Raw genomic sequence first — 12779 nt, 5'->3', positions numbered from 1 at the left:
TCTCTGCTGAGAAATCTGAGGTGATTCTAATTGGTTTCACTTTATAGGTGATTAATCTTTTCTCCTTGACAGCTTTAAGGATCTTTTCCTTGGACTGAGTTGATCCTGTGTGGATTATAATGTGACGGTGGAATGTCCTATTCTGGTCTGGTCTATTTGGAGTTCTAAAAGCTTCTTGTATCTGAATAGACCTATCTTTTTGCATGTTTGGGAAGTTCTCTGCTAGGATCCTGTTAAACAAATTTCCTAGACCATTAACTTCTGTTTCTAGGTGCTCCTCTACATCCATTATCCTTAGATTAGGCTTTCTGGTGGTGTCTTCCAAGTGTTGGATAGATCTATCATATTTCTTGGACTTGTCTTGGATGGTTGTATGTTCTTTCTCTATAATATCTAGGCTGTTTTCAATTCCTGGGATTCGATTTTCTGCATGGTCTAACCTGCTGTCAAGACTTTCTACTTTGTTTTTTATCTCTTTCCTTCTAATTGGTCAGCTTTGGGGCTGGGAAGGTGGCTCAGTGGTAGAGCGCTTGCCTTGCATGCATGAGGCCCTGGGTTCAATTCCCCAGCACCACATAAGCAAAAAAAAAAAAATTGGTCAGCTTTGATGGCTTCAAATTCTTTGTTGAAGCGTTGTTTTAGATCTTGTATGAACTTCTTTACATCCTTAATTTGGTGTTCAGTGTTTATTCTCAAATCACCTAGTTGATTGGTTATGGTTTCTGTGGACTCCCATTCCTTCTGTTGGGTTCCATTCAGCATTCCCTTTGTGGTCTCACTGACTTCCTTCAGCTCTTGTTAATGGATACCATGAATGCCTTTAGTGATCTTTGTGTATTCTCATCCTGCTCTCTCAATTCCTGTATTACTCTTTGCTTAGCTTCCTCCCGTTCATGCCATTCCTGTAGTTTTCTTTGAGTGTTCTCAGCCTGTTTACGCCATTCCTGCCTTTCTCTTTGAGTATTCTCAGGCTGCTCATGCAAATCCTGTATCAGTTTTTGAGTACCTTCCTCACGCTCATGATATTGCTGTATAAACCTTTGGATTGTCTCCTCTCTTTCCCTATCACCATCATACAGAGTCCTTTGTAGGTTTTCAATCTTTTCCTGCATTGACATTTTGTTTGCCTCCTCTCTCTCCCTATCACGCTCATACAGAGTCCTATGTATATTTTCAATCTTTTCCTGCATTGACCTTCTGTTTGCCTCCTCTCTCTCCATATCATGCACATACCGAGTCCTTTGTATGTTTTCAATATTTTCATTTATCATGTTTGCCAGCCGTGTTTGTAGAGCTATTTGGGATCTCTCCTCTGGATTATTCATTATCTGTTCTGTACCCGGATTATCATGAGTGGGAGTGGAGATACCCGGACTTGCCATTTTTCTTGTGGTTTTCTGGCTTACTCTGCTATTTGGAATGAAAATAACACCAGTTTTGTGCTAGAACACTAACTTAAGGCAAGCATCAACCAAAGTCTGAATTTGTACAGTCAATAATCTGCAGATACAATCTAGTTCAACAGATATCTCTATTCAACATCAAACAACTATATATTAATAGGCTACAAACTGCAAAGAAGAATTTGGAAAACCAGAAATTATTAGGGTTAGGGAGATATGTGGGTGAAATTAGGAATAGAGTGATGTGGGAAGGCAAAAAGAGAATTAACTAAGTCCTAATCTCAAAGCAGGAAATAGGTTGGATTGGATGAAAGTAGAGAGAGAGGAAAAAAGAAGAGAAGGAAAAATATAGACCAGAAATAATAGAAAAGTAAAAATTAAAAGTATTATGCAGATTCGAGAACAAAGTATTCAAAGAATCTGAATATCATGAGAGAACGGGAGGGATATAACGGAGATGTGAAAAACTTAAAAATAAAAATACTTAAAATATTATATAGGTTTAAAGAGGTAGTACTGCTATTAAGGAATTTAGGTCTCAGATTTTTTGAATTGAGTAATAAATTTGTGGATTAAGTGTGTACACAATGGGGATAGGGTCTAATAGTCAACTACAGGTTTATCTGAGTATGTGCAGAACAACAATTAAGCCACATAAAGAATAATGAAAGAGAAGAAAAGGTGAAAAGGATAAGAAAGAAAGAAAAAAAGATCAGAAGTTCAGTAGAGCTAAACAAAACAAAAAGAAAAATTTTTTAAAAAGAAAAAAAATGTACACACACATGTATCCCTAAAATAAAAATTATAGGAGGAAAAAAAAGTTACTAGAAAACAATTTTTTTCAAAAAAGGTAAAAATTAAAAATTAAAAAAAGTTTTAGAAAAGAAAAAATATTTATAAAAGGTATAAAAAAGAAGAAGAAGAAAAAAGTTCTTTTATTTTTTGGGAGGGTTGGGAAAAATCCTGTATCTCCTTTGTGTCCATAACTAGTGTCTTGTTGGAGTCTCTGGTCTGCTTGTGGTCCTGTGGCTTGGTTGGTTTCTTAAGTCAGTTTGTTTGGACAGGCAGAAAAATGTTCTGCTTTACCCAGGATTTTGCGATCCTCCTCCCAGGTTAGTTCAACGGGAGGGAGATCTGCATTGAGTATCACAAAAGAGGGAGATGGCTTTTTCCTCATGTTTGGAGATGCTGTGATGAGGCGAGGTTCTGGGTAGAGTTGAGGCCTTTCAGCAAACAGTAGCTTTTCCCGGGGGCTAGTTTGTGAGAAACTCTCAGAGCCCAGCCTGGAGCCACTCTCAGGGTTTATATTTACTGAATTTCAATTGATTGTGAAGGCTGCTAAAGGGAGGGGCAGCCTCTGGCTTTAATTACCCAGTGAATAAAGCCACTCCCTGGGCTGGCACCCGAGCTGGGTGACTTTTCCCTAGGCGGAGCTGAGTCTGGAAGGTCAGGTTAGGTTCTTGTGACCTGCTAAATGACTAGATTTCTTCCAAGGCCTGAGTTGGACTTAGCAGCTCGGCAGAGCTTTGTCGGTATCCAAGATGGAGATCTCCGGTACTGGGTGGGGGGAGGGGTGGCCTTCCCTCCTCTGCTCCCTGAGGAGTGAAAAAGTCAGGCTTCTACTCATGCCATCTTGGTTCCTGGGTCGTCTCTGGTCTGCAAACTGCAGGATGAAGATGTCGCTCCTTGTCAGTTCTTGCTGGTGTTGTGTAGAATCCGCTCACCCACTGTGTCTGGCTCCTTTGTCACGGAATCTCTGTGATTCAGGTATGGCGGTTTCTGCCACCGCCACCATGGCTGTTGCTGCAGCGGTGGCGGCTGCTGGCAAGAGCTCAGATATGTCTCCATGCCTTGATTTTCCCTCTAGGGCCTAACTCTCTGTCCTGTGATGGCACACTTGGTGTGATTATCTGGCTTAGGACTGTTTACTGGAACTCTAAAACTGCTTTCTATGGGAGAGCTTGTTTAGCCTCCAGCTTCTCCTCCGCCTTCTTCCCAGAACTCCCCTGTTCAGATGATTTTTAAAAAAAACAGTCTCTCGGGTTCTGTGAAAGTGGCTCAGTGGTAGAGTGCTTGCCTTGCATGCGTGAGGCCCTTGGTTTGATTCCTCAGCACCATATAAGCAGAAAAAATAGGCATGGTGCTGTGGCTCAAGTGGTAGCACTAGCCTTGAGCTGAAGATCTGAGGGAGAGCACCCAGGACCCAGAGTTCAAGTCCCACAACCAACAAAAACCAAACCAAAAAACTAAAAAAAACACAGTCTCTCACTTTTGTGACCTCAACTCTGTAAAACCACTGCTTCAGTCTAAGGCTAAGATTTTATGTATGGACATTAATCAACACTCCTGATTCAAACTCTACTTGAGAAAATTTTTCATGAATATTTTGTTCTTAATTTTGATTTCTGTGAATTCACATGCACCTATAAAAAATGGTCATCACAGTAACATTTTCAAAATACCTCATAATGACAACTTAAAAAAGTTGTATTATATTGTAACAAGGGAAACAATGCAACAAATAAAGAAAACCAATAATTAAATATTAATGATTGATAAAATAAAAGCCAAATACCAGTGTTTCCAGTATTTGAAGTATACTATATATTAGATTTTGCTATTTGCTCATAATCCTGTACATTTAAAACTGGCTAAGATTATGATGTTCAACAAGAGTTTTATAGGCTATGAGTACCCTTTAAATTTACACTGTATGATAACTATTTATGTCTCATCTCACCACTGGTACATGGCTTATATCATCATTTGTTCCTTGCTAACATATAAAGAAAAGAAGCCCTAAAGTTTCAACAGAAACTATGTAGTTAAAGTCTTAACTCTTTGTTCTGTTTCTTTACACAAAGACTTTGCATCTTCTCATTAATAAACTTTCTATAAACTCTGAAATGTACATACTTAGTAGTATATGTCAGCTACCATAAATTTAAATACTTTATGGAAAAGTGTTATGACCTGTCAAACAGTCTTAATTTTGGCATATATAAGCAAATTCCCAAAATTAAAAATTTAAAACATTAAAACTTTTACATACCTTAACACTTGCTGCAGTGTTCATTATGACAGGTGCCCTGTGTAGAATAATTGAATTCCTCCTCCTACACATCTCTTGAACAACAAACATCTGGATTCGTTTTTTTTTTTTTTGTCATATCAATCTTGACTTTATTCTTAAATGTGTGCTTATGTAAGAAATACATGGTTCTAAAATTTCACAATTCTTTTGAACTTGCTTTTTGTTGAATTATCTAGCTTAAGAAAATCAATTCCAATTTATATATAAAAATGTTCTGTGCTCAATTCGGCAGCACATACACTAAAATTGGAACAATACAGAGAATATTAGCATGGCCCCTGCACAAGGATGACACCCAAATTCGTGAAGCTTTCCACATTTTTACAACAACAGATGCTGGAGGGCATGTGGCAAGAAGAGAACCCTACTGCATTCTTGGTTGGAGTGTCAACTTGTTCACCCACTTGGAAAGCAGTATGGAGGTTCCTCAAAAGATTCCACATAGAGCTCCTCTATGACCCAGCAATCTCACTTTTGTGCATTCACCCAAATGATCACAAACAAGGCCATTCTAAAACTACCAGCACAACTGTTTATTGTAACATTATTTACCATAGCTAAGATATGGAACCAACCCCGAGGCCCCACAATAGATGAATGGATCAAGAAAACCTTGTGAGTGTGTGTGTGTGTGTGTGTGTGTGTGTGTGTGAATTCTATCATCCATCAGAAAGAATGACATTGCCTAATTTGTTAGGAAATGGAAAGACTTGGAAAAAATTATATTAACTGAAATAGGCCAAGTCCAAAGAAACATAGGTCCCATGGTATCCCGTATTTGCAATAAGTTATATATGTCTGGGATAAGCAGAAAGGTCAAAAGCTATGTGCATATGACTAGATAAGTTGATGTTAAGCTAAATGAACCCAAGATAGGGACACAAGTGTTTTTTGTTTTTTTTTCCCCTTTCTTGCTATTGTTTCTAATGCACCTGTAATGAACGATGTGGTTTTTTTTTTTTTTTAATATGGTCGTCCCACACAGTATAACCTCTGTTTTCAGTGTATTTGGTGTTGATGCGCCTTCATTTATATACACTTCTCTAATTTGGAGAGGGAAAGGGAAAAAACAAAATGCTTAAATAGAGATACTGGTTGACCCATTGTAACAATGAGTTGCCCAAGACACTAGGTTGAAAAACTAACTTTACAATTTAGGCTAGGTGGGAGGGAGGGGGTGAAGGGTGTACTTGTGGAGGTAGAAGGGAAGAGGTTTTTGGGGAAAAACCAAGGGGGAGGTAACAATGTTAGATAGGAAATGTACTCATTACTTTGCTCATGTAACTGTAACCCCTCTGTACAGTATTTTTACAATAAAAAACGTTTAAAAATGTTCTGAGATGGAAGAGTTTATTTCTATTATTTTAACCATATAATATCATTAACAAAGAAATTAATGCAAAACACTGACCTGAAGATATTTTGAATAAGTGTATGTGTGTGTGTGTGTGTGTGCGTGCGTGTGTGTGTATGTGCCTGCATGTTGGCATGCTCAGAGTTTGAACTCAGGGCTTCAAGGTTTCGCTAGGCCTTCCCTCTCTAGCTTGGTGAGCTACTATGTGAGCTACATCTCCATTCCTGGACGTTTGCTAGTTCATTTAAATTTTTGAAAAATAATATTGTGAATTTTTTTTGCCTTAATTGGCTTCCAACTCCTATCCACAGATCCCATGCTCCTGAGTAGATATGCCAAGTAGACAAGATTACAGGTATGATAAACCAGTACAAGGCTTTAGGAATAATTTCAAAAGTAGAAGAAACTTTAGTTCACGAGGGCCTGTTTTATTATTTCCTACTTTTAAAGCTTTTTGTAGTGATTATATGTGAATTTTTTACGTTTTGGGATTCTTAAAAGACAGTAAGTGATGGTATTTAAAAGTTTTAATGCTTTTTAAAAAGGATACTGGAACTGTGGGACAGAAGAAATTTGGCTCTCTTTGGACCTCAATTTATAATCTCAGCTCTGTGCATGATAACCCAATGTCACCAACACAGTCTGTGTTGAAGACAAAATGTGATAGAAAAAATTACCATGGCTATATTTTTTATGCTATTATTTATTGGACAATATCAATATTGAATTGAGTGTATAAGAGAATGAAGAGATTTTTACCTACATTTTTGTATTGCTGAAAGGCTTTTGGAAATTTTGACTCATTTCCTTCCTCACTATGTGTCTTTGGGTCATGTACTTAGTGCCTTGAATTACAATTTTTCTCAACACTAAAATGGTAATAACATTACCATTATAGCAAATGTTTTAAGACCTAAGAGACATAAAACTTGTGAAAAACTTAACATAAACTTCTATGAATGAGCTTTCAGTTTACCCAGCAGTTTTTTTAGTATTAAACAGAATGTGATATATATTACCGAAATCATTACATGTAGTAAGCAACCAGAAGTCTATTGACTATGCTGTGCTTCCAAGGAAGCCAGCTGGATAACTTCTCATGCTGTAAATCAAACTGGTTATCTCATGTCTTGATAGTGTAAAACTATCAGGGACAGAATAATGAAGGAATGTTGTAGACTGAGGTGAAGTCCATATGATAATGTGCAAAACTGATAAAACGTAAAAGTAACTGAGCAGTATATTGAGTTTTACATCATTTAAGGTAAATTGCAAAGGTAGAGAAGACCTAGAAGAAAGAATTCTCCTTTTGATATCCTATCATAGGTCTTAGCAGGATGAACACTTTTCTCATTCTTGTAGAGGCATCATCAGATGAGAGGAACTCTCTTTTTTTGGTTGCTTCCTTCAATTTATTCTTCAGTTTGAAAGCTGAACTACATTAGACTGCAAGAAACCAAGGAGAATTAGACATGCAGGCTTTGGAAAAAGCAATCAGCATAAAATAAATAAAATACAGATAGCCTTGTAAAAGGTCTAAATACATTGAATTATATAGGATGAAGCGTAAACAGAAAATGATTTAAACAATATCATGTTATTGAAAATTGAAAATTGTGAGGAGTTTCTCAATTTTTTCCTTTCTACTACATTGAATTAATTACTGATTTTGTATATAGAGATTAAAGATGAGATTAACAAGGAACTTGATTAAAAATCGACAAAAGTTCTGAGTAGACATATTTTCCAAAATGCCCTGAAAATCACCAGTGGGTTTACAAAGTTGTGTTTAATACCACTTCTATGCTGGATTAATGCTTTGTGAACAGAAGTCATTAGAAAAATACAATTCAAAATTACTATGATACTACATCATAACTATTATAACTCTTATCAAAAAAATCAAAGGAACTTGGTGTGGTGGTAAAGGCTTCTAATGCAAGCATTTGGCAGGTTGGAGTAAGAGGATTTGAGTCTAAGGCTAGTCTGGCGTACTGCACATAGTAAAAACCTGCCTTTTCAAAAAACTCAAAACGTAATAATGTTGGTGATAGCGTCGAGAAAAGGAAATTTTTTTCTACACTCTTGTTCAAAATACCGGTTACTATTCTCTTCTAGAATGTAGTATGGTTTTCTAAAAAAATACAGAGTTGAAATATCATCCGACCACCAATCATATGTTTATTTCTCTCTGGGTAACTAGTAAATACATCTATAGTTCATTGTTATTCACATTATTGACAACAGGCAAGATATAAATCGAAGTTTTGTGTTCAATTACATACTAATAAACAACTGTGGTGCATGCACAAATATATTTTTCTGTTTCATACCTAAACTAGCAAGAGACTTCTCCAGTTAGCCACAACTTACAATGACCTGAAAGATGTATTCTAAATGAAGAAAAATGTTGTCTTCTGATCTTTGTACAAACGCACACACACACACATACACACCAACCTAAAACAACAGAGAAATTTTTCAAAAAGTAAAGCAAACTGGAATAGCTGGGGCATTTATGTCCCAATATAGATTATAGTAGTTATACAGGATGACCGAGTACAGAGTTGTAATGTACAACATGAGGATGCAGGGAAAAACACTGGCTTTACATAGGAATGAATCTAATTAAGTAGGAGTTGTTCTTCCTTGTAGGGGTTGCTCTTTTAGTTGTTCTCCTTCAGTAACGGATGAGATGAATGTAATTCTTTAAATATACCGGCCTGTTTGTAGAAATAATAACAAACAAGATAGCGATAAGTATGCTCAACATAGAACAAAATGCCAAATTAAAATACATGAGATTATCCTTGATATAAACTAATTATTATAAATAAGGGAACCCATGGGACATATGTTTCTTTAAGTCTGGCTTACTTCACTTAATGTGTTTTATTCCAAGATCTTCCATTTCCTGACAAAGAAGTGGTATTATTCTTTCTGATGGAAGCATAGTATTCCATGTGTAGGTATGTATGTATGTGTGTGTGTGTGTGTTACATTTTCGTGATCCATTCATCTACTGAGGGGCATCTGGGTTGATTCCATATCTTAGCTATGGTAAATAAGCTTTCGTATGGCCTTGCTTGTGGTCACTTGGATAAATTCCCAGAAATGGGATTACTGGGTCATAGGGGACGATTATTGTGTACATCAAGGATAATCTTAGTAGATGAGCAGAATAGCTCAATTGTTATTTGAATATGAGCATATAAGGTGATTCCAAGTGAAATAAACTCCAAAACATGTTATTTGTTGTTGTTGTTCTTAATATACTATGTGATTTCTTTTTAACCTTTTGTGTTTTCCCAACTTATAGGTTTATCCGCTATAGTCAATATATTTGATTTTGATACCCTGGGTTTTGTAATTATGTTAATTTCAACTAGGGAAGGGAAAGTGAAAAAAAATGGAGAGACAAAGAACAAAGGGGAAACCTATGCAAAAGTGATACTCACAAGACAATATATTGGAAATAATCTTGGGGGGATTGGGAGGGAAGAGGGAGAAAATGGGGGAAGGAGTAACAAGTTAGAAAAAAAAGGATTACCTTACTTATGTAACTATAACCCCTCTGTACATTACCTTGACAATAAAATTTAAATAAAAAATAAAATAACATACATGAGAGCAGCAATACAGGAGATGGGAGTGGGGGAAATACTGTAGTATACAACGAAGAGTAGAACAGCTGTAGAGAACAGGAATTTTACAGTAACATAGGAAGTAATAAGCTATCATACAGATTTTCATCCTCATGTCAGTCACTAAAAAGGGAAAACAAAATGCACAATCAGCGAGCCAATAGAGATAAAAAAGAAAACTAAACAATTAAGGTGGAGGGCTGGGAAGGTGGCTCAGTGGTAGAGCACTTGCCTTGCATGCCTGAGGCCCTGGGTTCAATTCCTCAGCACCACATAAACAAAAAGAAAAAAGCTGGACGTGCTGTTCTGGCTCAAGTGGTAGAGCGCTAGCCTTGAGCTGAAGAGCTGAGGGACAGCGCCCAGGCCCAGAGTTCAGGCGCCACGACCGGACCCCCAGCCCCCCGAAAAAAACAAATATAAAAAAACTATGAACATGGAGAGATGACTTGGAACAATAACAAATGACACAACTAGGAAACAACTAGCTGGTAAGTTTAAAAAATATTACCCATAATTCTATTAAATGTTTTTTACATCACAATTTGTTAGAAATATAATTCAAATCAACGTTTAATAGTATATCATTTTAATAATATGTTACTTATTGATTTCTTAATATTGAATGTTTAATATATAATTTTAGTAGCTATAGAAAAGAAAAAAGTGGAACTAATTTTAATGATATATTTCAGGAATTGTAAAATTGAGAAGCATTAAAATTTAAAGAATACATCATTATTGTTTCATTTATGTAAATTAATGTAGTAATTCAAGTTGTATTCTACACTTAGCACTTAACATCAAATAATAAATTATTCCACATGAATTTGGTATTAGGTTGAAGGGTTCAATATTGTGGTAAAATTCACACCACACAGTACATTAGGGTATGACTACTCTCATCTATCTTAAATTGTGGAAATTTGATTTCTATGTGCATGTTAAATTCCTGTCTAGGTGACATCTATACAATTATATAAATTATATACACGAGGAGTATTTCAGATGATTCATAAATTCACGTTCAGTAATTAAGTTTTTATTATTTTGTATCAAATAAATATTTATAGAGAGACTGAATTTCTGAGTAGATGATGGTGTATGTGTGCCAGATTATACTTACTGAGGGCTTATTTTATATTCCTGACATTGTTTCTACAGTTGGACTTAATTTTCCATAAGGGGTTAATTGTATTATATTGGGTATATGAAAGTAAACTGAATTTTGATTCCATTAATCCTTTGCAATTTGTGTAATCCAAATATAAATTATCCATGTGTTTGAAGTAATTAAAACAACAACAGATATAAGCAACATGAATCAGTCTCTAGTATACAAGTATTTTCACCTTTATTTTGATAGTTGGTCCTCTTTTACACTACAGAATATTCTTGGGAAAATGTGCTCCAGGCTGGCCACAATTGCAGAATATTATGCTTTGATCTATCATTCCCATTGTTGGTAACACAGAAAATCTACTGATTCTTGTGGGTTTTATACCCTCCTACATTGCTGAAGGTTAACATCACCTTTACTAACTTGAGGAAGGAAACTATAGGGTCCTTTAAATATAGGATCATTTCACTTGTGAAAAGGGATAGTTTTACTTCTTCCCTATTTGGATCCCCTTTATGTTTTTCTCTTGCCTATTCCTCTTGCTAGAAAGTACTCTATTATATTGAAGAGTAATAGAGAGAGTGGACATCCTTTTCTCATTCCTGTTTTTAATATCTTCATGCTTCTACCTTTTGATATATGCTTATTATCATATCTTTGTCATATACATACACTAAAACTACTAGCACAACTATGTTTTTTACAGCATTATTATCGTAGCTAAAATATGGAACCAATCCAAATGCCCCTCAATAGATGAGTGGATCAAAAAAAAATGGTATATATACACAATGGAATTTCATGCTTCTATCAGAAAGAATGACACACCTCTTTCTTAAGAAAATGGAAAGACTTGGAAAAAATCATATTATGTGAAGGAAGCCAGACTCAAAGGAACATAGGATCCATGGTTTCCCTCATTTTCATTAATTAATGTATGCTTAGGATAGTCCTGGCAGATAGGTTCACTTTTATTTTTTTCATTGTGAAAATACTGTATCGAGGGGTTACAATTACATGGGCAAGATAATGAGTACATTTCTTATCAAACATTGTAGCCTCCTCCTTGGTTTCCCCTTCCCATCCTCCCCACGTCCCCCACCCATTCTTCCTCCCCCCCCCCCCCAAGTGGTAATGTTTGCTTTTCCACATAATGACTTGTATATCTGTTTCTTGCAATGGATCCACCTGTATCGAATGGCTATAATCAAGAACTCTAATAACAACAGATGCTGAAGGGGATGTGGACAGAAGGGAACCTTACCGCATTGTTGGTGGGAGTGTAAATTTGTTCAACCACTTTGGAAAGTAGTATGGAGGTTCGTCAAAAGACTCCACATAGAGCTCTCATATAACCCAGCAATCCCACATTTGGGCATTTACCCAAATGATCACAAACAAGGCCACACTAAAGCTACCAGCATGACTGTGTTTATTGCAGCATTATTTACCATAGCTAAGATATGGAACCAACCCTGATGTCCCTCAGTAGATGAATGGATCAAGGAAATGAGGTATAGATACACAATGGAATTCTATGCCTCCATCAGAAAGGTTCACTTTTTAAACTATTAATGTTCCCTTTTTGCTCTCCCTCTTCCTCTGATTCCATTTGTATGTGTGTGTGTTTGTGTGTGTGTGTGTGTGTGTGTGTGTGTGTGTGTGTGTGTGTGCATGCGTGTGTGCAGTAATGAAACTTGCCTCGGAGCCTCAAAACCTTGTTAGCTTTTTTTTTCACTCATGACTGAGTCTCTACTATTTGAACCAAGGTTTCATTCTGTCTTTGAACAATTGAACATAAATGTCTCGTGGATTGCTACTCCAGCCATCTGTGAACCATGATCTTCCAGTCTCAGCCTCGTGAGATGAGATACTGGCATCCAGCTCTATTGCCAAGTGTCATTTGTTTTCTTTTGTTTTGTTTTGTTATTTGTTGATTTTGTGAATCCAAAATCTGTAAGGAAAACAATTAATTTATAATCAGGACTACTCACATAAAATGTGTGTTGTTTAAAGATTACCTTAATAATATTATCCTTTTGCATCCACATTATGTGATTTGATTTTTTGAACTCTCTTGTTGCAGTCAAGTCACTTATATATAATTTGAAACTTCTTGTCTTGGTTTTATAGTGTGTTAGCTGTTTCAAAACAGAATTTATCAAGG

General features: G+C 36.1%; 1 non-coding gene across 1 annotated transcript; it reads left to right on the top strand.

The window, feature by feature from the left end:
• Positions 1 to 4713: 4713 nt before the first annotated feature.
• Positions 4714 to 4820, top strand: LOC122119486. Its single transcript, XR_006149573.1, has one exon. It is a non-coding gene; the product is annotated as a U6 spliceosomal RNA (small nuclear RNA).
• Positions 4821 to 12779: the final 7959 nt, after the last annotated feature.

The sequence above is a fragment of the Dipodomys spectabilis genome, unplaced genomic scaffold (assembly GCF_019054845.1).
Source record: "Dipodomys spectabilis isolate Male_0828 unplaced genomic scaffold, ASM1905484v1 ptg000170l, whole genome shotgun sequence".
In the NCBI taxonomy this organism is placed as follows: Eukaryota; Metazoa; Chordata; class Mammalia; order Rodentia; family Heteromyidae; genus Dipodomys; species Dipodomys spectabilis.
This window is presented reverse-complemented; position numbering and strand designations above follow the sequence as displayed.